The following is a 27802-nucleotide window of genomic DNA, read 5'->3' as shown; positions in this document are numbered from 1 at the left end:
AATGGTCTGGACTCTTCAAAAATTTTAATGATATTATGAAGGCAAAAAAGTTTGGGAAACTCTTCTAAATGAAAGGAGATTAGAGAGCCATAACTACTAAGTACAGTAGAATCAGGCAGTGAATTTCAAATTAAAAAAGGAAAATAAGAAAAGAAAGAGATATAGGGGGATAACTGGGGAAATGTGAATGACAACTTAACATTAGGTCACGGTATTATGATTTTATAGGAGAATGTCCTTAAAGAAGGAGATACATGCTGAAGTACTTAAGGGTACTGTGTCAACATGTTTACAATTAACAAGTGGGAAGGAAGTAAGGGGGAAAAAGATAGAGCAAATGTAGAAAAATATTAACAACTGGTGAATCTAAATGGAGAATACATCTAGAAGTGTATTATACTATTTTGCAACTTTTCCAAAAGGTGGAAATTTTCAAAATAAAAAGTTGGGGCAAAGAAAAACAGATCAAGAGAATTGATATTTACTGAGAACCTACTATGTAACAGGTACTAAACTAGGTCTTTTTATACAATATCTCAGTCTTTAAAAAACATGCAAAGAAAGAAAGACAATGAGAGATGCAACAAACCTGGGAGCTGATGTGGCTCAGGTGATCGAGTACCTCTCTTCCACATGAGAGATCCCAGTTTCGGTTCCCAGTGGCTCATAAGGAGAAAACAAGGAGACACAGAGAGCGCACAGCAAATGGACACAGACAGCAGACAGCAACCACAAAACAATGGAGAGAAGGACAACTAGCTAGATGGTGGCGGAATAAGGAGCCCCCAGAATCAGCTCCTGCTACAGGGCAGTTAGTAAACACCCAGAGCTCTCTGGAGCAAGCTGAAGCACCTGCTTCAGCTTGGGGGCTTCAGGAGGCCAGAAGGGCATCCTGCAAAATCCTTGAAGGAATAGGAGGAGACTGCCCATCTGCTGAGAAGATTTGTGAGTAAAGCGTGCCACGCCGTGGAGGCCAGTGCCCATCCTCCACTGGAGGCACATCGCCTTAGGAGCTGTTCCGTGGCTGGAATTGAAAGCTCCACTTCCAAAAAAATGGGGGAGGAACAGACAATTGGACACCAACTTCATCTACTGATGAGTAAATACGTGGGCTTAAGTATGATACTAAGAGCAGCTAATGTTTGAGCCTATCCAAGTCAGAAAGTGGCCAGTAGCCGCCATCTTAACTCCGTGCCTGGCGCAAGGGGAAGCCAGGCAGATTGAAATTCACAGGGCTGGTGGGGACCGGCTTCTTTCCATCCAGATCACATTGCAGCTCTAACTTAGGCCCCAGTCCCACCCCTAACAGGCAGGAAGCTGCAAGGACCTGCGCCAGCCTCTCTGGGAAAATGCCGGTCAAGCCACGGAGGCTGGTGATTGTCCTATGAGGGTGGCACAAGCTGCCCCAGGAGCTGTTCTGTGGCTGGAGTTGGAAACTCCATTTTCAAAAAAAGGAGAGGAGGAGACGGTTGGCTGTCAATTTCAGCTACTGGTTGGTAGACTCAGATGGCTATGGAATAACCCTAGGAACAGCTAGGGTATGAATCTGTCCAAGTCAGAAGGAGGCCAGTGGCTGCCATTTTGACTCAGCCCCCCAGCCTGAGGGGAAGCCAGGACCGAAAATCACAGACAGTAGGAACCAGTTTCTTTCACCCAGATCAGCCTGCAGCCCTAGCCTAGGCTTCAGCCCCACCTCTGGCAGGAAGGAAGCTGGCGAGCCCTGCACCAACCTATCCAGGTAACTGTGAGTACCTTTGACTGGCACAAACTGAATAAGTGGAAGTCTACTGGAGCAACTGCAGTCATCTTGAACCCACAACTGCATAAATTGCTGTCCACACCTGCAGCTTCATTCCCGCCCCAGGCAGGGGAGAAAGAGGCATGAAGCTTCATTAGTCTCTCTGGGCAACTACAGTCTAGGCCTGCACAACTTGGATTATTCCACACAGCTGTGACTCTGTCCGTACCTCTGGCAAGGGAGCAAGTTGGGAGAAGGTTCATCAGTCCCTGGGGCAAAAATGGCAGCTCAAGCCTCCGTAGCTCATAGCACCAACCACATCCCTGGCTCCTACAGCACAACCAGCAAGGAAGAAAGGGCAGAAAGCCCTCAACTAAAGAGAAAAACTATACCCAGAATAAATAGTAAACCAGATGCCAAGATACCAACAAAAAATTACAAGCCACACCAAGAAATAGGAAGATATGGCCCAGTTAAAGGAACAAGATAAGTCTCCAGATAACATAAAGGAGTTGAGACAACAAATCATAGATGTTCAAACAAATCTCCTTAATAAATTCAATTAGATGGCTAAAGAGATTAAGGATATTAAAAAGACACTGGTGGGAAACTGACTTGGCCCAGTGGATAGGGCGTCCGTCTACCACATGGGAGGTCCGCCATTCAAACCCCGGGCCTCCTTGATCCAAGTGGAGCTGGCCCATGCGCAGTGCTGATGTGTGCAAGGAGTGCCCTGCCACGCAGGGGTGTCCCCGCGTAGGGGAGCCCCACGCGCAAGGAGTGCGCCCTGTAAGGAGAGCCGCCCAGCGCGAAAGAAAGTGCAGCCTGCCCAGGAATGGCACCACATGCACAGAGAGCTGACATAACAAGATGACTCAACAAAAAGAGACACAGATTCCTGTGCCACTGACAACAACAAAAACTGACAAAGAAGATGCAGCAAATAGACACAGAGAACAGAGAACGGGGGGGGGGGGGGGGAATAAATAAATAAACAAACAAATAAATAAATAAATAGAAGACACTGGATGAGCCCAAAGAAGAGTTTGAAAGCATACACAGAAAAACAGCAGATCTTTTGGGAATCAAAGGCGCAATAAATGAATTTTTTTAAAAAACATTAGAATCATATAATAGCAGATTTGAGGAGGAAGAAGAAAGGATTGGTGAGCTTGAATAAATGGCCTCTGAAAGTGAACATACAAAAAAACAAATAAAGAATGGAAAAATTCAACAAGGTCTCAGGAAACTAAATTACAGCAAAAGACATACAAACATGCATGTCATCAATGTCCTAGAAGGAGAAGAGAAGGGAAAAGGGGAAGAAGGAATATTTGAAGAAATAATGGTAGAAAATTTCCCAACCCTACCAAAGGACATAGATATCCATGTCGGAGAAGCACAACATACTCCCATCCGAAAAAATCCGAATAGACCAACTCCAAGACACATACTCATCAGAATGTCAAATGCCAAAGACAAAGAGAGAATTCTGAGACCAGCAAGAGAAAAGCAACGCATAACATATAAGGGATACCCAATAAGATTAAGTGTTGATTTCTCACCAGAAACCATGAAGGCAAGATGACAGTGGTCTGATATATTTAAGATACTACTACTACAAGAGAAAAACTTCCAGCCAAGAATCTTATATTCAGCAAGACTGTCTTTCAAAACTAAGGAGGACGAGATTAGAATAGTCATAGATAAACAGCAACTGAGAAAATTTCTAATTAAGAGACCAGATTTTCAGGAAATACTAAAGGGTGTGCTACAGCCTGAAAAGAAAAGACAGAAAGAGAGGCCTGGAAGAGAGTCGAGAAATGAAGACTGTATCAATAAAAGTAACTAAAAGTGTCAAAAGAGTGGTGAAAATAAAATATGACAGATAAAACTCAAATAGTTAGGAATAAACTTAACCAACAATGTAAAGCACTTGTATTCAGGAAACTGCAACCCAATGTTAAAGGAAATCAAAAAAAGTCCTAAACAACTGGAAGAACATTCCATGTTCATGGATTGGAAGACTAAATATCATTAAGATGTCAATTCTACTCAAATTGATATACAGATTCAACTCAACCCTGATAAAAATTCCATCAGCATTTAAAAAAAAAAATTGAAAACACGATTATCAAATTTATTTGGAAGGGTAAGTGGTCCTGAATAGCCAGAAACAACTTAAAAAGGAAAAGCAAACCTTCATCTCTGGACTTTAAATCATATTACCTAGCTACAGTGGTAAAAACAGCACAGTACTGGCATAAAGACAGACACATAGACCAATGGAACCAATTTGATGGTTCAGAAACAGACCCTCCCATGTATGGTCAAGTGATTTTTCACTAGCCTGTCAGACCCACACAGCTCGGGCAAAACAGTCCATTCAAGAAAATGGTGCCCAAAGAACTGGATATCCATAGCTGAAAGAAGGAAAGAGGACCCCTATCTCACACCTTATCCAAAAATTAACACAAAATGGGTCAAAACCTAAAAATAAAAGCAAGAACCATAAAACTTACAGAAGAAATAGTAGGAAAATATCTTCAAGACCTGGTGGTAGCTGATGGATTCTTTTTTTTTTTTCCTCTCCCCTTCCCTCCCCCCAAAGTTGTCTGCTCTCTGTGTCCATTCACTGTGTGTTCTTCTGTGACCACTTCTATCCTTATCAGCAGCACCGGGAATCTTGTGTTTCTTCTTGTTGCATCATCTTGTTGTGTCAGCTCTCCATGTGTGTGGCGCCATTCTTGGGCAGGATGCACTTTCTTTCGTGCTGGGCAGCTCTCCTTACGGGGTGCACTCATTGTGCATGGGGCTCCCCTACAAGGGGGACACCCCTGTATAGCACAGCACTCCTTGCATGAATCAGCACTGCACATGGGCCAGGTCCACACGAGTCAAGGAAGCCTGGGGTTTGAACCGCAGACCTGCCATGTGGGAGGCGGATGCCCTATCCATTGGGCCAAGTCCACTTCCCGCTAATGGATTCTCAAAAGAGATAAGGACTGAGATGTACTACTGATGTTTAATGTATGTAGAAGTTTTAATTAGCTTTAATGTAAAGGTGTGGAAATGTATAGAATGGATGGTAACAAATAGTGAGTAACAGCTAGTTTATAAATGGGGATGTGGCTGAAAATGGTAGTCTAGGTATGTAAACGCCAACTGACAGAATGCTAGAGAATAATCTATGAACTGAATAGCACAGTAAACCAAGAGGTGGATGAGAATTGCGGTTGATGGTACAGATGCAAGAGTGTCCTCTGTGAGTTAGAGCAAATGTATATCACTACTGCAGGTTGTTGGGAATGCATGGGAAAAATACAAGTGGAGTGATCTATGGACTGTGGTTAGCAGTAATAATGAAGTATTCTTGCATCTATGCCAGAGATGTACTGTGTTGATAATGGGGCAGAATGGAAAATGTGAGCCAAATGTATACTATGGACATGGTAATAATCAGATGATATTATCTTATCTGGAACAAATGTTCCACCACAGTGTGGTGTGTTGATAGATGGGTGTTGTTTTCAAATCCTGCACATGTGCATAATTGTTTCAAAAGTTTACAACTTCTGTCATAAAAAATATATTTGAAAAATAATAATAGGGTGAGTTGGAGAAAAAACACACCAAATGTAAGATAAAGACTAGAATTAGTAGTAAGATTTTGACAATATTCTTTCACAATTTGTAAGAACTGTCTCATGACAATGCAAGGTATTGGTGGAGGTTTGATGTGTCAGACCCCTGGATGATGTTATGCATGTTTGCTTTGTAAGTTCACAACTTTTACTATACACTTGTTTATGTATATTCACATTTAAATGATATAAAGATAATAGGGTTGGGGGAAAATACTTTAGTTAGTAGTAATATTTGGACAATGCTCTTTAATCATTAGTTAAAAAGGTTTAACAACAATGTAAGGTGTTGGTGGTAGGGTGAGTTATGAGTATCCTATATGATGTTATATATGTTTGTTTTGTTTTGTTTTTTAAAGATTTATTTATTTATTTTCCCCCCACCCCAGTAGTCTGTTCTCTGTGTCTATTTGCTGCGTCTTCTTTCTCCGCTTCTGTTGCTGTCAGGGGCACGGGAATCTGTTTCTTTTTTGTTGCATCATCTTTTATCAGCTCTTCATGTGTGAGGCGCCATTCCTGGGCAGGCTACACTTTCTTTCGCGCTGGGCGGCTCTCCTTTTGGGGTGCACTCCTTGCACATGGGGCTCCCCTACGTGGGGGACACTCCTCGCGCATCAGCACCATGCATGGGCCAGCTCCACATGGGTCAAGGAGGCCCGGGGTTTGAACCGTGGAACTCCCATGTGGTAGACAGATGCCCTAACCACTGGGCCAAGTCTGCTGCCTACATTGTTTGTTTTGTAAGTTCACAACTATTACTATACACTTATTGTTTATGTATGTTTGTTTATGGGTGATATATTTCAATAAATTAATTTAAAGTTAAAAAAAACACTGCAAAATTACTACCTCCACTATAGTATGATCAAAGATCACACCACTAACGGACTCCTGTCTTGCCCTGACTCCAGTGACTAATCAATTAACCCTTGCCATGGAAAAATACCTGATTTTGTCTAGCAAACTTTCTCAACAGGCTAAGCAATTATTAAAACAGACACTAGCCTACACACTAAAGCCATTTCCTAGTACATTTACACCATCATGTTTAAATGGCAAAAACTTTTCAAAATCAAAACCACATTATTCAAGAGGCCACCCAATAAACAGCCTACTTTTCTCCCCCTCCTCATGCAATCTCTACTTCACCTATCTTTGATTCTTACCCAAGAAACAACAAAGATTTTCCTCCTTAACACTGTTTTAATGAGTATAGCAGAACCACAGTCTAGGAAGAGACTTTAAACTAGTCCAAGAAGATGGGTTACCTCTGGGGAGGAAAAAGGAAATAATAAGTGGGAGGGGCCAAAGCGTGAATTCTAAGGTGTTGATAATGCTCCATTACTAACCCAAGTTGCCCTTGTTCCTGTATTATGCTTCCTTTAGTTTTTATTTTTTTCTGTATTGTTTTCTTTTCGTTATTCTTTTTTATTATTACGCTTCATTTTTAAGAGTCTACAAATGCCAACTAATCCATAGTTAATTTAAATTATTGATATGGAGACAGTGGCCACGGGAGTTGCAGAGGGCAGGAAGAGGAAAGAAGAGGTATGATGTGGGGGCATTTTCAAGACTTGGAGTTGTCCTGAATGACATTGCAGGGACAGATGCTGGACATTATATATCCTGTCATAACCCACTGAATGGACTGGGAGAGAGAGTAAACTACAATGTAAACTATAATCCATGCAGTGTAGCAGTGCTCCAAAATGTATTCACCAAATGCAATGAATGTGCCACAATGATGAAAGAGGTTGTTGATGTGGGAGGATGGGGTGTGGTAGTAGGTGGGGTATAATGGGAACCTCTTATATTTTTTAATGTAATTTTTTTTTTTAATTTTTTTTTTTTATTGACTTTGTAATAATATTACATTAAAAATATATATGTGAGGTCCCATTCAACCCCACCCCCCCACCCCCCCTCTCCCCCCCCCCCAACAACACTCGTTCCCATCATCATGACACATCCATTGGATTTGGTAAGTACATCTTTGGGCACCTCTGCACCTCATATACATTGGTTCACATCATGGCCCATAATGTAATATTTTTTGTGATCTATGTATCTTAAAAAAAAGAAAAGAAAAAAAAAACCTCAACTAATCCATGGTTAATTAAAAGATGGTATATCCACTTACTAAAATATTGTGGAGTCTTTTTTTTTTTTAAATGAGACCTCTTTGTGTAGTCATTGGAAATTATCTCCAAAATAAATTGCTAAATGAAAACATTATGGTGTAGAACATATATATAGCACACTAATACCATTTGTGGGGGAAAAAAGGAAAACAAAAACAAGAATATATACTCATTTGCTTGATATGAACGGTATACCTCAGCAAGTACACAATAATAAAGTATATTATTTTTATATTTGATATTTGATACTATATATATTTCCTAATAAAACTAAATTAAATTAAAAAATAATAGATGAATGCATCGTTTTTTAAAACTATCGGAACTGTGAAGAGAGTGCTGATGTTTTACTAAATCCAGTACATCTGCCCACATGATAGCTCACACATCTGCTGTTCTATTTCCATTCTCACAGTAACTACTCAATCTCAACTCTCAATGGTAAACCAGCTTTGGAGGCAAGACTAAATTCAATCTTAACTCTTTCTCTCACTGTGCAACCCTAGACATGTTTCTTCCTTGAGCCTCAGTTTCTTCACTTCTTAAAGAAAGAATAAAATCTACCTCATAGGTTTTCTATCTCATCAACATTAAATGAAATAAAATATTATATATAGCATGCCTAAAACAAGATCAACAAAAAGCACAAAGAGTAAAAGGGCAAAAATAGATTTGACTATATCAAAATGTAAAACTTCTAACTACAAAAGACCCATAAACTTGGGTATAAAGTGAAATGACCAAGATGTCTGCAATATGCATAACCATGCTCTAACATACTAAGGGTGAACATTCTTGAAATGAATGGAAAGATACAGAGTCTCAACAGAGAAACAAAAGATATTGGATAGAACCAAAGGGAAAAATATTTTTTTCCAAAGAGTAAGGCAAATTTTATTGGTCACCAACATGTCAGACACAAGAGATATAAGCACTGAACAAAAAGCAAAGGACTCTGCTTGCCAGGTTCACAATTTCCACTTAATAATCAGCCAGGAGTCTTTTAGCCTGCCTCTTCCCAGTGCTCCTCCCAACTCTAGGTCCATAATCAGATGAGATGGCTTTCTAGGTATCATAGACCTAAAAGAAGAGGATACCTTTAATAAAGAAGAATTCATTTGAATAGTTCTTTTCCAGCTGTCCAGAACTTCACATCTACTTATTTACTCATCCCTCCAAAAAGCCTAAGATTATGCTCATTATAGAGGGAAGGAGGGGTTTAAAGAGAATTCAACCTTGTTTGAACGAGTTTGAAGCTAAACAACTGTGAGGTCAGCCTCAGAGTTCCTTTTCCTCCTTTTACAACCAACCAGACCAGTGTTCAGATCCAATGAGAAAGGGAACCAGAGGGTGTTTTGTGTGTGAAAAATACAAACACCTACATAAAAAAATTGACCAGGTCGTGGAGCAGTTATGAATCAAGCAGTTGAGCACATGCTTCCCACATGGGAGGTCCCACATTCTGTTCCCAGTGGCTCCTAAAAACAAAAGCAAACAAACAAATAAAACAACTCAGGGGAGCCATTGTGGCTTAGTGATTAAGCACAGGCTTCCCCACTCACAAGATCCCAGATTTTATCCCTGGGCCCAGTACCAAAAAAAAAAGGAGAAAGAAAAAATTGACCAGGTGGTCTCAATAGCAACCTGAAAATGATCAAGGAATGAGATGGTGAACTTAAAGTAGATCAACAAAAATTATCCAATATGAAAACAGGTTACAATACCAAAATATCTAACACTGATTGGAGTTCTTAAAAAATAGGAGAAAATGTGGGGCAGAAAAAAATATTTAAAGAAAGAGTAATTTATAACTTTAAAACTGTTGGCAAAAGACATAAAACAAACAGACTTAAGAAGCTAGCCAAACACCAAACAAGATAAACTTAAAGGAATCCATATACAGATACATCATCAACCAGCTGCTGAACATAAAAGACAAACAATCTGAAAGAGGCCAGAGAAAAATGACATTTGTTACATATGGGGAACAATGACTCAAATGAGAGCAGTTAATAAAAAATCACAAAGGCTAGAAGATGGAGGAACAATATTATTCAAGTGCCAAAATAAAAGAAATGCCATGCCCAAATTTTATATCTAGTGAAACTATCCTTGAGGAATGAAGGCAAAATGAACATATTCTCAAACACAGGAAAACTAAGAAAATCCATCACCAACAGACCTGCATTTTTTTTTTTTTTTTTTTTTTTTTTGCTAAAAGAAGGTCCTCAGATGGAAGGGAAATGATACCAGGGCGAAACATAACTTCAAAAATGAAAGGAGAGGAAAAAGAATCAGTAGAAATCCAGGTAACTGTCTGGAAGAGCACTCAAAATGGTAAATCCAATATTGTCTGGGGTGGGTTTTCAATGTCAATATAATAAACAATGGGGATAGGATGTAGTTATGTGTTTACATTTCACTTGACATGGTGAAAGGAAAAGTTAAGCATATATTATAATCCCTAAAGCAACCACACATTAAAAAAAAAAACCTAAGAGATATGTTCAAAAATTCAAAAGGTAAATGAAAATGGAATACTAAAATAATCCAGATAACTAAAAGAAGCTATGAAAACAAAAAGAGAAAAATGAAAAACTGAAAGAAGAAACAAAACAAATAAGAAAATGGAACACCAAAATCCCAATGCATCAGTGATGACATTAAGGTAAATGGTATAAAAAAAAATTAAACACAGAGATTGCCAGGATGGATTAATAAATAAACAAATAAAGTAAGTAAGTCCTAACTATTTGCTGTATACAAGAAACCCAAAAACGATATAGCAAGGAAAAGATTATTGTGTATATACTAATTAAAGAGAGCTGGAGTAGGAATAACAACATCAGAATACACCACCTACAGTTCAAAGAAAATTACCAGGGATAAAGAGGGACATTACATAATAATGGAAAGAAAGCATAACAATCCTAAGTAAATATATACCTAACATTACAGCTTCAAATTCAGGAAGCAAAACTGATATACCTAAAAGGAAAAATGGACACATCTACAATTCCATTTAGAGATTTCAATCCACCTCTCTTATTAACTGACAGAATAAACAAATAATCAAAAGATGGAAGAATTGAACAACACCATCGACCAAATGTATCTAATTTATATTTATAAAACATTCTACCCAATAACAGCAGAATACACATTCTTTTCAAGTGAACATGGAACATTCACCAAGATAGACTATATCCTGGATCATAAAACAAGTCTTAACAAATTTAAAAGAACTGAAATAACTCAAAATATAAAGAATTGAAATTACTCAATTGAGAGTTAATTTAGAAATCAATAACCAAAAGATAATTGGAAAATCACAAAAGAAACTTAGAAATTAAACAACACACTTCTATACAAACCACGGGTCACAGAGAAAGTCTCAAGGGAAGTTTGAAAATACTTTGAATTGAACAAAAATGAAAAAAGAGCCTATTAACTTGTGTGGGATGCAGCTAAAGCAGTGCTTAGCTACTTTCTTTAGAAAAGTCTCAAAACAACAATCTAAGCTTCTACTTAACAAACTAGAAAAGAACAAAATAAGGCCAAGACAACCTGAAAGAAAGAAATAATAATTATAGCAGAAATCAATGAAACTGTTTAACAATAAATAAAATTGATATACCTTTACCAAGACTGACAAAGATAAAAATAGAAGACAAAAATTACCAATATCAAGAATGAGAGAATATTGCTACAGAAACCCGTGGCAATTAAAAGAATAAAAAGGGAATGCTATATACAACTCTAGCACATACACTGGACAATTCAGATGAAATAACTTAATTCCTTGATGCCACAAGTTACCGAAACACACAAAAAATGTAATAGAGAGCTGGAATACTCTTAGAACTATTAAAGAAATTGAATTCATAATTAAAAACCTTCCAGAGAAGAAAATTCCAGATCCAGATGATTTCAGTAGTAGTGAATTCTATGAAATATTTAAAAAAGAAATAACATCAACTCTATACAATATCTTTCTGAAAATATAAAAGAAGGTACTCTTCCCACTTAATTTTATGCACTACCTTAATACAAAAACCAGGTGAAAATACTTCAAAAAAAGAAAACTACAGCCCAAATCCTTTGTGAACATAAACACCAAACTCCTCAACTAATTTTTAGCAAGTTGAACAAACAGTACAGAAAAAGATTACTATATCACAAATGCGGTTTATCTCAGGAATGCAACCGAGTCAATATTCAAAAATTAGCCAATGAAATCTACCATTCTAACAGACTAAAGAAAAAAATGCTATCAATAGATGCAAAAAAGCACCTGGCAAACTCAAATAGCAATTCATGATTTTAAAACCTAGCAAAATAGGAATTAAAGGAAACTTCCTTAACCTGGTAAAGGGTATCTACAAAAAACCCATACACATACAAAAAGCATTATACTTAAAGATGAAAGACTGAATACTGTTAGCCTAAGATGAGAAATAAGGGAAGGAGTGTCTATTCTCACAATTCTTATTTGACATCATATTGGAAGTGCTAGATAGTACAATAAGGCAAGAAAAAGAAATAAGAGGTATTCAGATTGGAAAGAAATATGTCCCTATTTATACCACATGATTTTCTACATAGAAAATCACAAGTAATCTACACAAAAAGCTCAGAGAACTCATAAAGTGTGTTTGGCAAGGTCAATATACAAAATTCAACTGCATTTCAATACACTAGCAACAAACAATCAAAAACTGAAAGTTAAAAATAATACCATTTATAGTAGCTCCAAATTAAAAAAAAGTCTCAAGAGAAGTTTGAAAATACTTTGAGCTGAACTGAAAACTGCAAAATACTGATGAAAAGAAGTCCCAAACAAACAGAAAGACTTAACTAAATTTATGGAAGACCCAAAAAAATAAAGTTATTAATATCCCCAACAGGGGCAGCAGATGTAGCTCAGTGGTTGAGTGTCTGCTTCCCATGTACAAGGTCCCAGGTTCAATCCCTGGTACCTCCTAAAAATAATAACCTCCAAACTAATCTACAGATTTAACACAATTCCAAACAAAATCCCAGGAGGATGTTTTATAGATATAGACAAACTGATTTTAAAATTTATCCAAAACAACTACGGGAAAAAAAGAATTAAATTGTGTTACACTACCCCATTTTAAGACTTACTATAAAGTTACAAGTAATCAAGGGAGTGTAATATTGGCAAAGGGAGAGACACATAGATCAATAGAATAGAATAAAGCCCAGAAACAGAACCATACAAATACGACCAAGAGATTTTTGACAAAGGCACAAAGACAATTCAAGGGAGAAAGGACAGTCTTTTCCACAAACTGTTGAAACAAGGCATACATTTGCCCCCCCACACACACACACACAAAAACTCAACCTAAATTTCAAAGTTTAAGCCAAAGTTCAAACAAATGAGACCATAGATCTAACTGTAAAACATCACACTATATGGCTCTTAGAAGAATAATATAAAAGAAAATCTTCAGAATCTAGGGCTAGGTAAAGAACTCTTAAACATGACACCAAAAGCAAGATCCATAAAAGAAAAAAAACCAATAAATTAGACTCCATCAAAATTTCAAACTTGGTTCTAAGCTGGTGCTAAGAAAAGGGAAAAAATATTTGCAAATCATACATTCAACATAGGGCTTGTATACAGAACATATGAATATGTAAACTACCTCAAAACCAAACAGTAAGAAAAAACAAACAAAAAAGGACAAATGTCTGACAGAAACTTCACCATAGAAGATATACAAATGGAAAATAAACACATGAAAAGATTAGCCATTAGGGAAATGCAAATTAGAAACATGATTAGATACCACTACATCCCTATTAGAATGGCTAGAATTTAAAAAAAAAAAAATCCTTACAATACCAAACACTGGCAAGAATGTGTAGCAAATGGCACCCTCATATACACCATTGACAGGACAAAAATAGTACTGCCACTCTGGTTAACAGTTTGGTCGTTTCTTACAAAAAACTACACTTACCAAGTGACTCAGCAATTCCATTTCTAGGTATTTACCACAGAGAAATAAAACCTACGTACACACAAAAGCCTACGCAAATGTTTATCACAGCTTATTAATAAGCACCAAAACTGGGAAAGAAGCCAAATGTCCTTCAAAGGATGGATGGATAAATAATGGCATATCCATGATAGAATATTATTCAGCAACTATGATACATACAACATGAATGAATTTCAAAGACATTTTGCTGAGCAAAAGAAGCCAGTCTCATAAGGTTATATATGATTCCATTTATATGATATTCTGGGAAAGCCAAAATTACAGAAATGGAGAACAAAGCATTAGTTGCCACGGGTTTAGGGTGGGAGAAGGGTTTGACCACAAAGAGGCGACACAAGGGAAAATTTTGGTGTTATTGAATTAAATGTACACACTCTCTCAAAAAAAAAAATTTTTTTAACCGTATATATATATCTTGATTATGGAAATGGGTTACAAGGGAGTATACATTTACCAAAATAATCCAACACTCAAAATTGGTGAACAATAATATATGTAAATAATACCTCAATAAAATATTTTAAAAATAACTAAAATGATATATAGCAAAATGTTAATAACAGTACTTGGATACTAGTTCATCTATCCCCACACAGGTAAACTCACCTTTTTTCAGTATTTTTCAAAATAAATTATAATGTGCATATATACTCTTTTTGCTAAACATACTTTATGACTGGATAAAACGCTAATAAGCATATTCTACAGTAAGTATATTTTCAAATTGTCTGACCTTGGCTCTAATACTTAAAGTTTCAGTTTTGTAGCCAACAAGAAACAATTGGTAGATTCATTAAACCTCCTTTTTAATGTTATAAGGAAACAGCACATAAAACATTCATTCAAACAAAAAAGTCTACCCCTACCAGATGCTTCCTATAAAAAGAAAGCTTATTCTATTACTCAGCTACCAATAAAATATTTAGAGGCCTGCTCAAAAGGCATATTGTAAACACTGCTAAAATTCTTATCAACATTTGAAAGAATATTTGTCCTATTTATCACTAAAGAAGTTACAAAAAAAAAAAAAAAGAGAAAGAGAAATATGCCTTCATAAAATCACTGCAAACACCAGACAGGCCCAAATGAATAAAATTAAATGCATGTACCAAATTTCCACAACAATGGAAAGCCTAGTTCTCTGCTTAATATAACCTCCCTCAATAGTTTTCTCTGACTACCCTCACCAGACTGGATTGGGAACCCTTCTAAATGTTTCCACAGATCCTCTATTTTCCTTATCATAGCAATTATCACACTATATTTTAACCAACTGGTTACTTGCCTTTCTGTTCAAATTATCTCTAAGAGATCAAAAACCTTATCTATCTTGTTCATTACAGTCTGAAACACAAAGAGAGAATTACTAAATACCTAATGGATGAATGGATGGACACACAGACAAGGCTGTGCATATTTAAGAATTCCTTAAAAGCAGTGTGATGCAAGGGGAGCCCCACAGCCATGGGAGTCAGACAAACATCACTCCCCTGTTTTCTTTCCATAATTCTTAGAATAAAACTCCTTACAATGGCCCACAAACTGCTGAGGGATCTTGCTCCTGCTTGCCTCTTCAACCTCATCATACATCATCTTCTCCCTGGTTCACAGTGCTTCAGCCACACTGCCCTCGTTCCTGGTCCTCAAATAAGCCAAGCACTAGTCTGCCTGCAAAGCTCTTCCTACAGCACTTGCCATGGTTGGTTCAGCCTCATCCTTTCCATCTCTGCTCCAATGTCAATGCCTCAGAGACACCCTTCCTAACTACCCAATCTAAAGTGGTCCCCATCTCTACCACTCCACCAAGTCACTTCCTAGTATACAATTTTCATTTTCTTGTTAGAACATTTTAAAATCTGTATTTACCTTATATATTTATGTTTATTATTTATTATTATCATGTTTGCTACATGAATATAATCAGCTCCATGAGGGAAAGGACTTTGCCTGTCTTTTCATGGCTATTTTCCCCAAAGTTCTAGCACAGTATCTGGAATATGGCACTCTCTCAATCAACATTTGCTAAATAAATGAATAAATTAATGAATCATTTTCTCTCTATGCTTAAATTCCCCTTTTTTATAGAATGGAATTATAATATCTATCATGTACAGCTATTACAAAGATTAAAAGAAATTAAGGAATTAGAATATTTAGTAAAATGGCTAGCACAGTATAAGAACTTAAAAATTTTAATGATCTTCTCATTTGTCCCTTTCCCTTTAAGAGAAACAAGTTAAAAAAAAAAAAAGTCTTGAGTTGGAAAAAATTAAAACAGTACACCACACAGTAGTAATAAATACCCCAAAATATGAAACCCACCAAATATGATTTAGAAATTTAATGCTCAAAAGTAAAACAACATAAGGGCTACCGTTGCCATGTTCCAGCTATTGGAACCCAAGTGTTATTTTGGAACTTCAGTCATGTGATGTGGGAAGCATCCTAATATGACTATGAGGTAGGATTTTTTGAAGCTGCAGAGGGGCCCCAGCTCAGTAGCAGGACATACTTGCAGGAGCTGCTAGGCAGTTTTCTGGCTTCCTTCCGTTCCCACTCCCTGTCACAAACGTCTCCCTAGAACTCCATTAAAAAGGGAAGAAAAACAAAACCTGAAAGCCCTAAGAAAGAATCAGGGTAACTCCAACCAGCCCCACCTAAGTGAAATCTAAGCAAGATGACTAACTTTGGCTCTTTTACAAGAGCTTGTGTTCCCCAAGCTGAAGCTCACCCTACAAGATCATCTTTCAATATCAGACAACAGCAGCTAAGAGCAAGGGCTCTAGGGTCAGCAGAAACAGAATGAAATTGTGAGCCAAGTGATCTTGGGGAAATCATTTAACATCTTTAAGCCACATTTTACTTATCTATAAAATGTGGATAAAATCAGTTACATTACAAGGTATTGTGACAAGTGAGGTAAAACACCTGGCAGAGCTTGGCACTTACCAAGCAGTAAACACACATTAGCTTTAAAAAGTAATCCATTTCTCACTTCAAGACCTCAGTAAGCAGATCTTTGGGCCACTGTAGCAGTTTGATATTGTTTGAATTCCAAAATTAGATATTGGATTATATTTGTAAACTGTTCTGTACCTGGACATGATTAAATTATGATTAGGGCTTTGATTAGGCCACATCAGTAGAGTGTTGAGCTAAGACATGGCAAAGGACAGAGTTTGAGGGGGTTTTTTTAAGGTTTTTTTTTCTTCCTTTCCCTCCCCCTCTCTCCCCCTGCTATTTTTGCTGTGTCCATTCGCTGTGTGATCTTCTGTATCCACTTCCCTTCCTGTCTTCTCCTCTCGTCTTTCATCTCTAGGATTCACCAGGATTTGATCCTGGGACCTCTGGTGTGGAGAGAGGTTCCTTGTCAATTGCGCCACCTCAGTTCCTGGTCTCTGCTGTGCTTCACCTGGACTCTCTCCTTCGTCTCCCTTTTGTTGTGCTGCATGACTCACCTGCACAGGCACTGGCTCACCATGTGCGGGCACTGGCTTGCCACACAGGCACTCGTGCAGACACTCAGCTTACCACATGGGCACTCGGCTCGCTGCATGGGCACCCACATGGGCACTCAGCTCTTCGCATGGGCACTTGGCTCACCACGTGGGCACTGGCTAGCTGCGTAAGCACACTGTCTCCTCTTCTCCCTCACCAGGAGGCCCCAGGAATTGAACCCGGATCTTCCCATATGGTAGGTGTAGGACTTATCACTTGAGCCATATCTGTTTCCCAAGTTGAGGTTTTTTAATGTCGGAGTTTTGATGTTGGAGTTTGAGGCTGAAGTCTTAAGCTGGAACCCCGGGAATTAAGCACACAGAGGAAAGAGAAGTAAGCCCAAGGAAGAGAGGAACCTAGCCTAGAAAGAAGCAAGCCCTGGAAAGAGAGGAACCCAGGAAGCCTGATGCCTGACAGACGTCAGCAGCCATCTTGCTCCAACATGTGAAAAAAGACTTTAGTGAGAGAAGCGACTTTTGTTTTATGGCCTGGTATCTGTAAATTTCTACCCTAAATAAATACCCTTTATAAAAACCAACCAATTTCCAGTATTTTGCATGAGCACCCTTTTGGCTGACTAATACAGCCACCATCAATTTCTCAACCTCTTTGAAATTTCAAAAACTATTAGATTACTCATCTATTCATTATAAAAACCATGAAAACTTTCTGTCCAAATTTCATATCTGATAAGCAATACTACATGTAAGATAATTCTGCCAATAGCAGTTAAGAGAAGTAGTAAAATCAGAATACTTTGGAATTAGTTTCTGATTCCAATACTCTCCACAGGGTCCTCAAATCATCACCAAAAAAAAATTGCTGCTATTTATTAACAAACAATACTGTAGCAATAAGAGAATGTTAAATCTGAACTCCAAAGAACATTTGGAATATAACTACCTTACAACTCAACTCTTTTATACTCTTTTCAGCCTTTGTTCATTATAAGTTTTTTGTAAAATTATAACAAAAGAGTATGTACATTCCATTGCTTTCACTCAACATTATATCTTTTTTTTTTTTAAGATTTATTTCTCTCTCTCCCCTTCCCTCCCACCCCCGCCCCCGGTTGTCTGTTCTCTGTGTCTATTTGCTGCGTCTTTCTTCTTTGTTTGCTTCTGTTGTTGTCGCGGCACAGGAATCTTTTTTTTTTTTTTCGTCATCTTGTTGTGTCAGCTCTCCGTGTGGGCAGCGCCATTATTAGGCAGGCTGCACTTTCTTTCGTGCTGGGTGGCTCTCCTTGTGAGGCGCACTCCTTGCGCGTGGGGCTCCCCTACGCGGGGGACACCCCGGCATGACACGGCACTCCTTGCGCGCATCAGCACTGCGCATGGGCCAGCTCCACACGGGTCAAGGCGGCCCGGAGTTTGAACTGTGGACCTCCCATGTGGTAGACGGACACCCTAACCACTGGGCCAAGTCTGCTTCCCTCAACATTATATCTTAAGCACTTTTCATGTTGCTGCAGAATTACACATAATTACCACTTAAAATGATCGCACTAAATTCAACCAAATTGAGTCAGTCAATTATTCAACCATTTCTCTACTTATGGATTTGGTACAGTCTAGGGAAAGTTTTCAGGCTTTAAAATTAGAAGGACCCAGGTTTCAATTTTGCCTTCTTTCACCTTCTCAATAATACCAAATTCATGGGAAAGTAATTTACCCTCTTTAACCTTAGCTTCCTCATCTGTGAGGCACCCTCAATATAAGCTTGTTTTAAGAAGTCAGAGATAATAAATGTAAAACACAAGTGCCTTTGTTTCCAATCTTTCACAATTATAGACAATGCTGCAACCAACACCTTTGTGCACAGCACTTTTTCCTGCCACTGAGTTGTTTCCTTAGGATAAACTGTCCAAAATGGATTACTGGGCTCAAGAGTAATATTTTCTTCATGACTACCCAAATCTCTTTCCAAATGGCATTCAAAAAGATTGTAAAATTTTACCCTGCCCAGTCTGTCATCTGGCCAGGTTTCTGGAGGGCATGAGCAGGACATATTGAGGCAAGAGACTACAGAGCATTTAATCCAGTAAGCAGCAGGAAGCCATCCTACTACACAGATAAACCCCTATACTTACCATCTATTAGGCATACCAAGTGCTTGACGCTGCAAAGAATAAGCAAAAGAGAACTGGGGTGGCTATGCTTACTTTGGATAAAACAAACTTTGAGTCAAACACAGTGAAGAGAGACAAGGATGATCAATATATACTGATAAAGGGGTATTTTCCACAGGAAGATGTAACAATTTTAAATATATATGCATCTAACAGCAGAGTCCCAAAATATAAGTAGCAAATACCGACAGATTTAAAGGGAGAAAATGACAGTTCTATATTAATAGTAGGAAACTTTAACACAGGTTCCCAATAATGGATAGAACACATAGACAGAAGATCAATAAGGAAGTACAGTTCCTGAATGATAAAATAAATCAACTAACAGACATTTTTAGAACACTGTACCCAATGAAAACAGAATACATGTTCTCCTCGAGTACATGTGGATCATTCTCCAGAATGGACCATATGCTGGGGCACAAAGCAATCTTAATAAATTCAAAAATATTGAAATTATAAAATGTATCTTCTCCAACCACAATGGAATGAATCTAGAAATCAAAACAGAGGGAGAAAGGGAAAATTCACATATACGTGGAAATTAACCAACATGCTCTTAAATATGGGTTAAAGAGGAACTCAGGAGTGAAATTAGGAAATATCTTGAGGCAAATGAAAATGAAACTGCAATATAAATCTTATGGGATGCAGTGAAGGCAGTGCAGAAATGGAAATTTATAGCTCTAAGTGCTTACATTAAGAAAGAAGAAAGACTTCCAATCAGATACCTAACCTCAAAACTGGAAGAATCAGAAAAAGAGCAAACTAAACCCAAAGGGAGTAGAAAGAAGGAAAGAACAAAGACTAGAGTAGAGATAAATGAAATAGAGTACAGAAAAAGAAAAGAGAGAATCAACAAAATCAAAAGTTGGTTCTTTGATGCTATTTCCCCTCAACTTTGGGAGGATGCAGCCTCTGAAGGCACCTGGCCTTTCTCACTCTCATGGTCCAGTATATTATGGCTGGCTCCCTTTTTGGCCCTCCTTGCCACCATATTCTTTATCCTTTTAGTAGGGCCATGTATCTTAAATTCTAAGTTTGTTTCTTCCATAATCAACATTTCCAGAACAAGATATTAGTCATGCCAGGATTTCATCCAGTTCCAACCACAGTGCCAGACCTGTCTTCCTTCAACCTCAATAGAATAACCAGAGGGTTTTACTCTGTCAGGCAGGGCCCACTTCCTCTAACTAGCAGAAAGCAGCTATAGAAGAATGACCATTGCCCTTCGGCTCCCCCTTAAGAATAAGGGTGCAGGGAAGCAGATGTGGCTCAAATGATAGAGCGTCCACCTACCATACCGGAGGTCCAGGGTTCAAACCCAGGGCCTCCTGGCCTGTGTGGTGAGCTGGCCCAAGTGCAGTGCTGCTGCATACAAGGAGTGCCATGCCACGCAGGAGTTCCCTTTGTAAGGGAGCCCCATGCACAAGGAGTGTGCCCTGCAAGGAGAGCCACCCTGCACCAAAAAAGCACAGCCCACCCAGGAGCGGCACTGCACACATGAAGAAGTGACACAGCAAGATGACGCAACAAAAAGAGACACAGACTCCTGGTGCTGCCAAGAATGGAAGCAGACATAGAAGAACACACAGGAAATGGACAGAGAGAGGAGACAATGGGGGGGGGGGGAGGAAGGGGAGAGAAAGAAAGAAAGAAATCTTAATTAAAAAAAAAAGATAAAAGAATTCCAGACTAACAATAAAGTATGTTAAAACTTTAAAAAAAAAAAAAAAAAAAAAAGATAAGGTGTAAACTCTCTTGGGGCAGTTGAGGCAGGTTAGTATAGGAAAAGAAGGAAGGCGAGGCAGAGCTGAGACCCGGTAGAGAACATGGCTATGAAACCCTGCCCAGAAGTCCCCTGCTCCTAAGAAAAAAGCCAGAAAGACCTTACCTAGACCCTGGCCACAGGGTCCCACTTGGAACTCTTTCTGGGATCAAGGGGAAGCCCTGGAAACCTCTAAAAACAGACCTCCCCATTGGCCCCCTGAGAGCTAAGAGGTTGGGTAACCAATCAAAAGAGCAAACAGCTGGGGTCCCTCCCCAGTATTAGGAAGGGGGAGGAGAAAAGTTCTTAAAAAGGACAAACCTGGGGCCCCACCTATGCGACTAGTCCTGTGGCATGCTTGCAACCCATGTCTCAGATTGTGTACTTATCTCTTTTCTTATTTCTTTACTCCCTTGCCTAAAATTTAAAAATAAGTACAATAAAAATAAAAAATTAATTGGTTCTTGGAAAAAATCAATAAAATAACAAACCTTTAGCTAAATTGACAAAGAAAGAGAACAGATACTAATAATGAATATCAGAAAGGAAAAGGGGGCTATTACTACCAACCCAGCAGAAATAAAAAGGAATATTACTAGGTTAAGACATTAGATAACCTAGATAAAATTGACAAATCTTTAGAAACACATAAACTACCTACATTGACTCAAGAAGAAATAGAAGAGGGTTTTTGATGCTGGAGTTTGATGCTAAAGCCTTAAGCTGGAGCCCCGGAAAGTAAGCTCACAGAGGAAACAGAAGCAAGCCCCAGGAAGAGAGAACCTTGAGCCCAGGAAAAAGAAGCCTGAGGAAGGGAGCAACCCAGGAAGCTTGAACCCTCACAGACATCAGCAGCCATCTTGCTCCAACACATGGAAATAGACTGTGGTAAGGGAAGTAACTTATGTTTTATGGCCTGGTATCTTTAAGCTTCTACCCCAAATAAATACCCTTTATAAAAACCAAAAAGAAGAAACAAAAGACTTTTTTAAGTTTACAATTCTCTAATAAAAATGTGTTTTAAAAAAGAAGAAACAGAAGATGTCAACAAACCAATTACTAGTAAAAAGACTGAATCAGTAATCAAAAACCCACCAAAAGCAGAGCAGGTATAGCTCAGAGGTTGTGCACCTGCTCATGAATGCTGTCCTGGGTTCAATCCCCCATACCTCCTCAAAAAAAAAAAAAAAAAAAAAGCCCAGGACCAGATGGCTTCACAGGGTAATTCTACCAAATATTCACAAAGATTTAACTTCAGTTCTGCTCAAACTCTTCCAAAAAAACTGAAGAGGAGGGAACATTCCCTAACTCATTCTACAAGGCCAACATCACCCTCCTACCAAAAACAGATAAAGATACCACAAGTCAAGAAAGCTACAGACCAGTATCTCTTATAGATACAGATGCAAAAATCCTCAACAAAATATTAGCAGCCAAATCCAAAAGCATAGTAAAAGAATAATACACCATGATCAAGTGGAATTTATCCCTGGTATGCAAGGTTGGATCAACATAAGAAAACCAATTAATGTAATATACCACATTAACAGAATGAAGGGGAAAAAAACATGATCATCTCAATTGATGCATAAGAGGCATATGACAAAATACAGCATTCTTTCTAGATAAAAACACTTCAAACACTAGGAAAAGAGGGGTACTTCCTCTACATGACAAAGGGCATATATGAAAAGCCCACTGCTAACATCCTACTTAATGCTTAATGACTGAAAGTTTTCCCTCTAAGATCAGGAACAAGAAAAGGATGCCCACTGTCACCACTGTTATTCAACATTGTACTGGAAATTCCTTTCAGCACAATTAGGCAAGAAAAAGAAATAAAATATCCAAATTGGAAATAAAGAAGTAAAACTTCCCCTACTTGCAGATGATATGATCCTACATATAGAAAATCATTTAAAAATCCACAGCAAAGCTCCTAAAGCTAATAAATGAATTCAGCAAAGTGGTGGGGTACAAGATTAAACCCCAAAATCAGTAGTGTTTCTCTTTAAAAGCAATGAACAATGGAAGAAAAAATTAAGGAAAAAATTCCATTTATAATAGCAACTAAAAGAATCAAATATCTAGGAATAAATCTAACCAAGGATGTAAAGGACTTGTACACAGAAAACTATAAAACATTACTAAAAGAAATTCAAGAAGCCCTAAATGGAAGGATATTCTGTGTTTATGGATTGGAAACTATATATCATTAAGATATAAATACTACCCAAAGCAATTTATAAATTCAACAGAATCCCAATCAAAATTCCAACACTTTCTTTGCAGAAATGGAAAAGCCAATTATCAAATTTATATGGAAGAGTAAAGGGCCCTAAACAGCAAAAGTCATCTTTGAAATAGAAGAATGAAGTTGGAGGACTCATACTTCCCAGTCTTAAAATGGATTACAAAGCTACAGTAATCAAGACAGCACACTACTGGCACAAGGAAAGACATATAGACCAATGGAATAGAACTGAGAGCTCAGAAATCAACCCTTTCATTTACCGACAAATGATTTTGACAAGGTGGCAAAGACCACTCAATTGGGGAAGAACAGTCTAGTCACTACTGGGAAAACTTGATCTCTACTTGCAATAAAACAGAAGGAAGACCCCCTATCTCATACTATATTCAAAAATCAACTCAAAATAGATCAAAGACCTAAATATAAGAGCCAGAACCATCAAACTCCTAGAAGAAAACACAGGGAAGCATCTTCGGGTCCTTGTGTTAAGCAGTGGTTCTTAGACTTACCACTCAAAGCACAAGCAACAAAAGAAAAAAATAGAAAAATGGGACTGCTTCAAAAGTAAAAACTTTTGTTCCCCAAAGGATTTTATCATGAAAGCAAAAAGACAACACACACAATGAGAGAAAATATTTGGAAATCACATATCCAATAAAGGATTAACATCTAGAATATACAAAGTAACCCTTCAACTTACCAACAAAAGAACAAATCCAAGTAAAAAATGGGCAAAAGACTTGAATAAACAACTCTCCAAAGAAGATAGACAAATGGCCAGAAAGTACATGGAAAAATGCTCAACACCATGAGCTATCAGGAAATGCAAATCAAAACCACAGTGAAATAACTATTTCACACCCATAAGAATGACTACTATTTAGAAAAAGAAAGGAAATTACAAGTGTCAGAGAGGATATGGAGAAACAGGAATAGTCATTCATTGCTGATGGGAATGTAAAATGGTACAGCCATTGTAGAAGACAGTTTGGTAGTTCCTCCGAATTACAGTATTACCATATGACCCAGCAATCCCATTTCTAGGTATATAACCAATAGAATTGAAAGCAGGGACTCCAATAGATATTTGCACACTGATGTTCACAGCAGCATTATTAACAACTGCCAAAAGATGGTAACAACCCAAGCATCTATCCACAGGTGAATTTATAAACAAAATGTGATATATACAAAATATTCAGCTGTAAAAAGGAATGAAGTTCTGACACTTGTAACAACATGGAAGAAACCTGAAGGCAAGATGTTGAGTGAAATAAGCCAGACACAATAGGACAAATGTTATACAATCTAACTGATATGAAGTAATCAGGGAATAAGCAAACCACAGAGTCAGAATCTAGACTATAAAATACCAGGGGATGGGGAGAAGGAAAGGAATAGGGTGTTAAGGCCTAAAATGTACAGAATTGCTACTTCAGATAATGGAAGAGTTTTGATAATGGATGGTGGTGATGCTAGCACAACATTGTGAATGTAATTGTCAACAACGAATTATATATTTGAATGTGGCTAATATGGGAAATGTTACATTGTATATACGTTACTAGAATAAATTTTTTTTTGAAAATCCATGGAACTGTGCAACACAAAGAGTAAACCCTAAGTTAAACCATAGACTAGAGTTAATAGTACAATTATAAAAACGTGCTTTCATCAATTGTAACAAATGTACCATACCAATACAAACTGTTAATAAGAGGGTAGTATATGGGAATCCTGCATTTTATGCAGGATTTTTCTGTAAACCGTAACTTCTCAGATAAATAAAGTATATATACAAGAATATTTATCACAGCTTTTTATGCAACAGTGAAAATTACACAGAATCTAAAATTCCCCTCAATAGGAGATTAAGTGGGAAGCAGATGTAGCACCTGCTTCCCATGTATGAGGTCCAGGGTTCAATCCCCAGGACCTCCTAAAAACAAACAAACAAATGAAAAAAACAACTCTCATTGGGGAGCAGATGTAGCTCAGTGGTTGAACACCTGCTTCCCACGTACAAGGTCCTGGGTTCAATCCCCAGTACCTCCTTATAAAAAAAAAAGAGAGAGAGCGCAAGATTAAGTATGGATCTACCATCCCTTTTAATATAAGTCTTTATGAAATACTACACAGTCAGTAAATAATGCTATGCATCAGTATTAACTAAAATGGAAAGCCATCCATGTCATTCTGTTTAGTAATACAGACAGGTCATAAAAAAAGCCAGAATTAAACTCTTCCACTACTAAACAGTAACTAGGCTGGATACGCTGTACCAGCTTCCTGCATCTTGTCTCCAGTATATTATGTTATCATCTAGAAAAGACCAAGACACTCCCACAGAAGACCAAATGGATTTACCAACTTCCTACCATTTGGCCTCTCATACAGGTGATGAGATCCTCAGCTGATGAGGATATTAGACAATGGATTACCAGTTTAAAGACTCAAAAGTAGGCAGGTGAGTGAGATTTCTGGACGGAAAAGTAGACTGTAGTAGAAAGGATACATTGTGCCAAATCTTGGTTCAAAGCTTGGAAGTGCCTTGCCCTCTCTGGGCCTCAGAGGTCCCATTCAAAAAAAGAGGCTGGATGAGATGAGTCCTGGAGCATCTCCAGTTCTGAAATTCTGACACTATTCTAAACATTTCAGCTCTATTCCTATAGCTGTAACTCATTCCTTCTGGCCCATAGCAGTACTACAGCAGACTTTTAACTGATCACCTTGCCACTGGCATATTCCCCTCCAAACTCTTCTCCTTACAGTTGCCAGCATGGGAGATCAATTGAAAGCACAATTCTTGTCATTCTCCTCCCCAGATTATAGTCCATTATTGGCTGTCCTTAATATTCAGGACAAAATTCAAAGAAAGCATTATAATATACAAGAACCTACAAGATCTGACTCTGCCTGCTTCAATGGCCCCTTCACAGTCTCCTTTTTGCTAAAAAGAACTTATAATTCCCTGAACTCATCACATGCTATGATGCTTCTCCCTAAGGATGCACATGTGAATGCATGGGATGTTCCCCCAGTCCTCTACACTTGGCTGATCCTTACTTGTCCCAAAAACCCAACTCCATCAATGCCAGTCCCAGGGAACCTCCCCATTTCCCCAGGTAAGGTTCAGAGACCCTCTTCTGTACCCCCACAGCATCCTGACCGCTATCACTGCACTATTTTCCTATCCATCTTCCCAACCAGATTGTGAGTCTCTTGATAGGGAGACTTACCTGATCTTAATATATTTCTGCATCCCTAGCCTCTCTACAGAACATATATTTGAAAATGTTTATTGGCAAACAGATGAACTCTCTGAGCAAACCAGAAGGGAGGGGAGCAGATGGAGCTCAGTAGTTGAATGCCTGCTTCTCACACATGTATGAGGTCCTGGGTTCAATCCTTAATACCTCACCCCCCACTTCCAAAAAAAAAGAAAAAAAACAGAAGGGAGCCTATGTCTTCCTAGACCATTTCGCATACATGTATGAGGTCCTGGTTTCAATCTTTAGTACCTCCTGAAAAAAAGGAAAAAAAAAAAAAAACTGAAGGGAGCCTATGTCTTGCTAGACCTTACCTAAATGTTGACTGATTTTCAGGTATCAGTCATCTGAGACTGGAAGAAAAGGAATCTTGAGTTTCCTCTTTAAATCACAAGTATTCTGGCCCCCTCTTTAATATGCATGCTGACTCTAAAATTAGGATTAGATGCCAAGAACATTTCCTATAAGCATCACAGAAAATCCAAATTACTTCTATACAGAGATCATACATTTACTAGCTCAGGCTAAATGAAAATTTTCAGTGACATATAAAGACCTGAAAGGGAAATAGTGAGAAAAACAAGGCCACTTCAATTTCCTTTTTTTTCTTTTTAGGGTAGGCAAAGGAGTAAAGAGTTTATTAAGAAAAAAGAAAAAGGAAAAGTACACACCCAAGGCATGGATTTAGGCATGCTACAGGGTAAGACATGCTTTGCTATTTTTTTTTAGGAGATACCAGTGATTGAACCCGGCACCTCCTACATGGGAGGGAGGCACGTAACCACTGAGCTATATCCATACCCCTGTCACTTCAATTCAGACTGTAGAATTTGCTCTTGAAAATGCTTCAATTGCTCTCTCATGCACTCTCTCGTCTATGGACCTGTGCCTGCCCTCAGCGTACCACTCTTGCCGTTTTTCTTCAGCCATGTGGCCACACAAGTTAAGCTGGGGATTTATAATTTTATAATGGGAAATTGTAGCCTGTAAAAATCAGCCCTCTTCATCACTTTTCAACCCCTTTCTCACTACCTGGGACCCCTGTTCTGTTATTTTCTCCCACTTCTCTTCCCTTCCTACCTGAATAAATTACTGGCCTAATTCAAAAGAAAAAAAAAAAAGAAAATGCTACAATAAACAATATTAATGCCATAAGAACCTAACAGCAGTCAAAGGACCATTGCCATAAAGAAAAAACATAATTTCTAAGATACTGGCATGGAATGCTCTCCCTCATATCAAGAAAAATAGTACTGAGGTCATCAAGAACACATCTGATACAGGAAATGTGGCAAAATGTTCAAAGTTGGTGTTTCTGGATAACTGG

General features: G+C 38.2%; 1 protein-coding gene and 1 non-coding gene across 12 annotated transcripts in view; both read right to left on the bottom strand.

Annotated features, from left to right (window-relative positions):
- CDK5RAP2 (CDK5 regulatory subunit associated protein 2) overlaps positions 1-27802 on the bottom strand; it is a 256300-nt gene that overhangs the window by 205157 nt on the left and 23341 nt on the right. The window lies entirely within an intron of this gene.
- Positions 8768-8875, bottom strand: LOC111759125 (small nucleolar RNA SNORA61). Its single transcript, XR_002793208.2, has one exon. It is a non-coding gene; the product is annotated as a small nucleolar RNA SNORA61 (small nucleolar RNA).

This window comes from Dasypus novemcinctus, chromosome 8, assembly GCF_030445035.2.
Source record: "Dasypus novemcinctus isolate mDasNov1 chromosome 8, mDasNov1.1.hap2, whole genome shotgun sequence".
Classification (NCBI taxonomy): Eukaryota; Metazoa; Chordata; class Mammalia; order Cingulata; family Dasypodidae; genus Dasypus; species Dasypus novemcinctus.
This window is presented reverse-complemented; position numbering and strand designations above follow the sequence as displayed.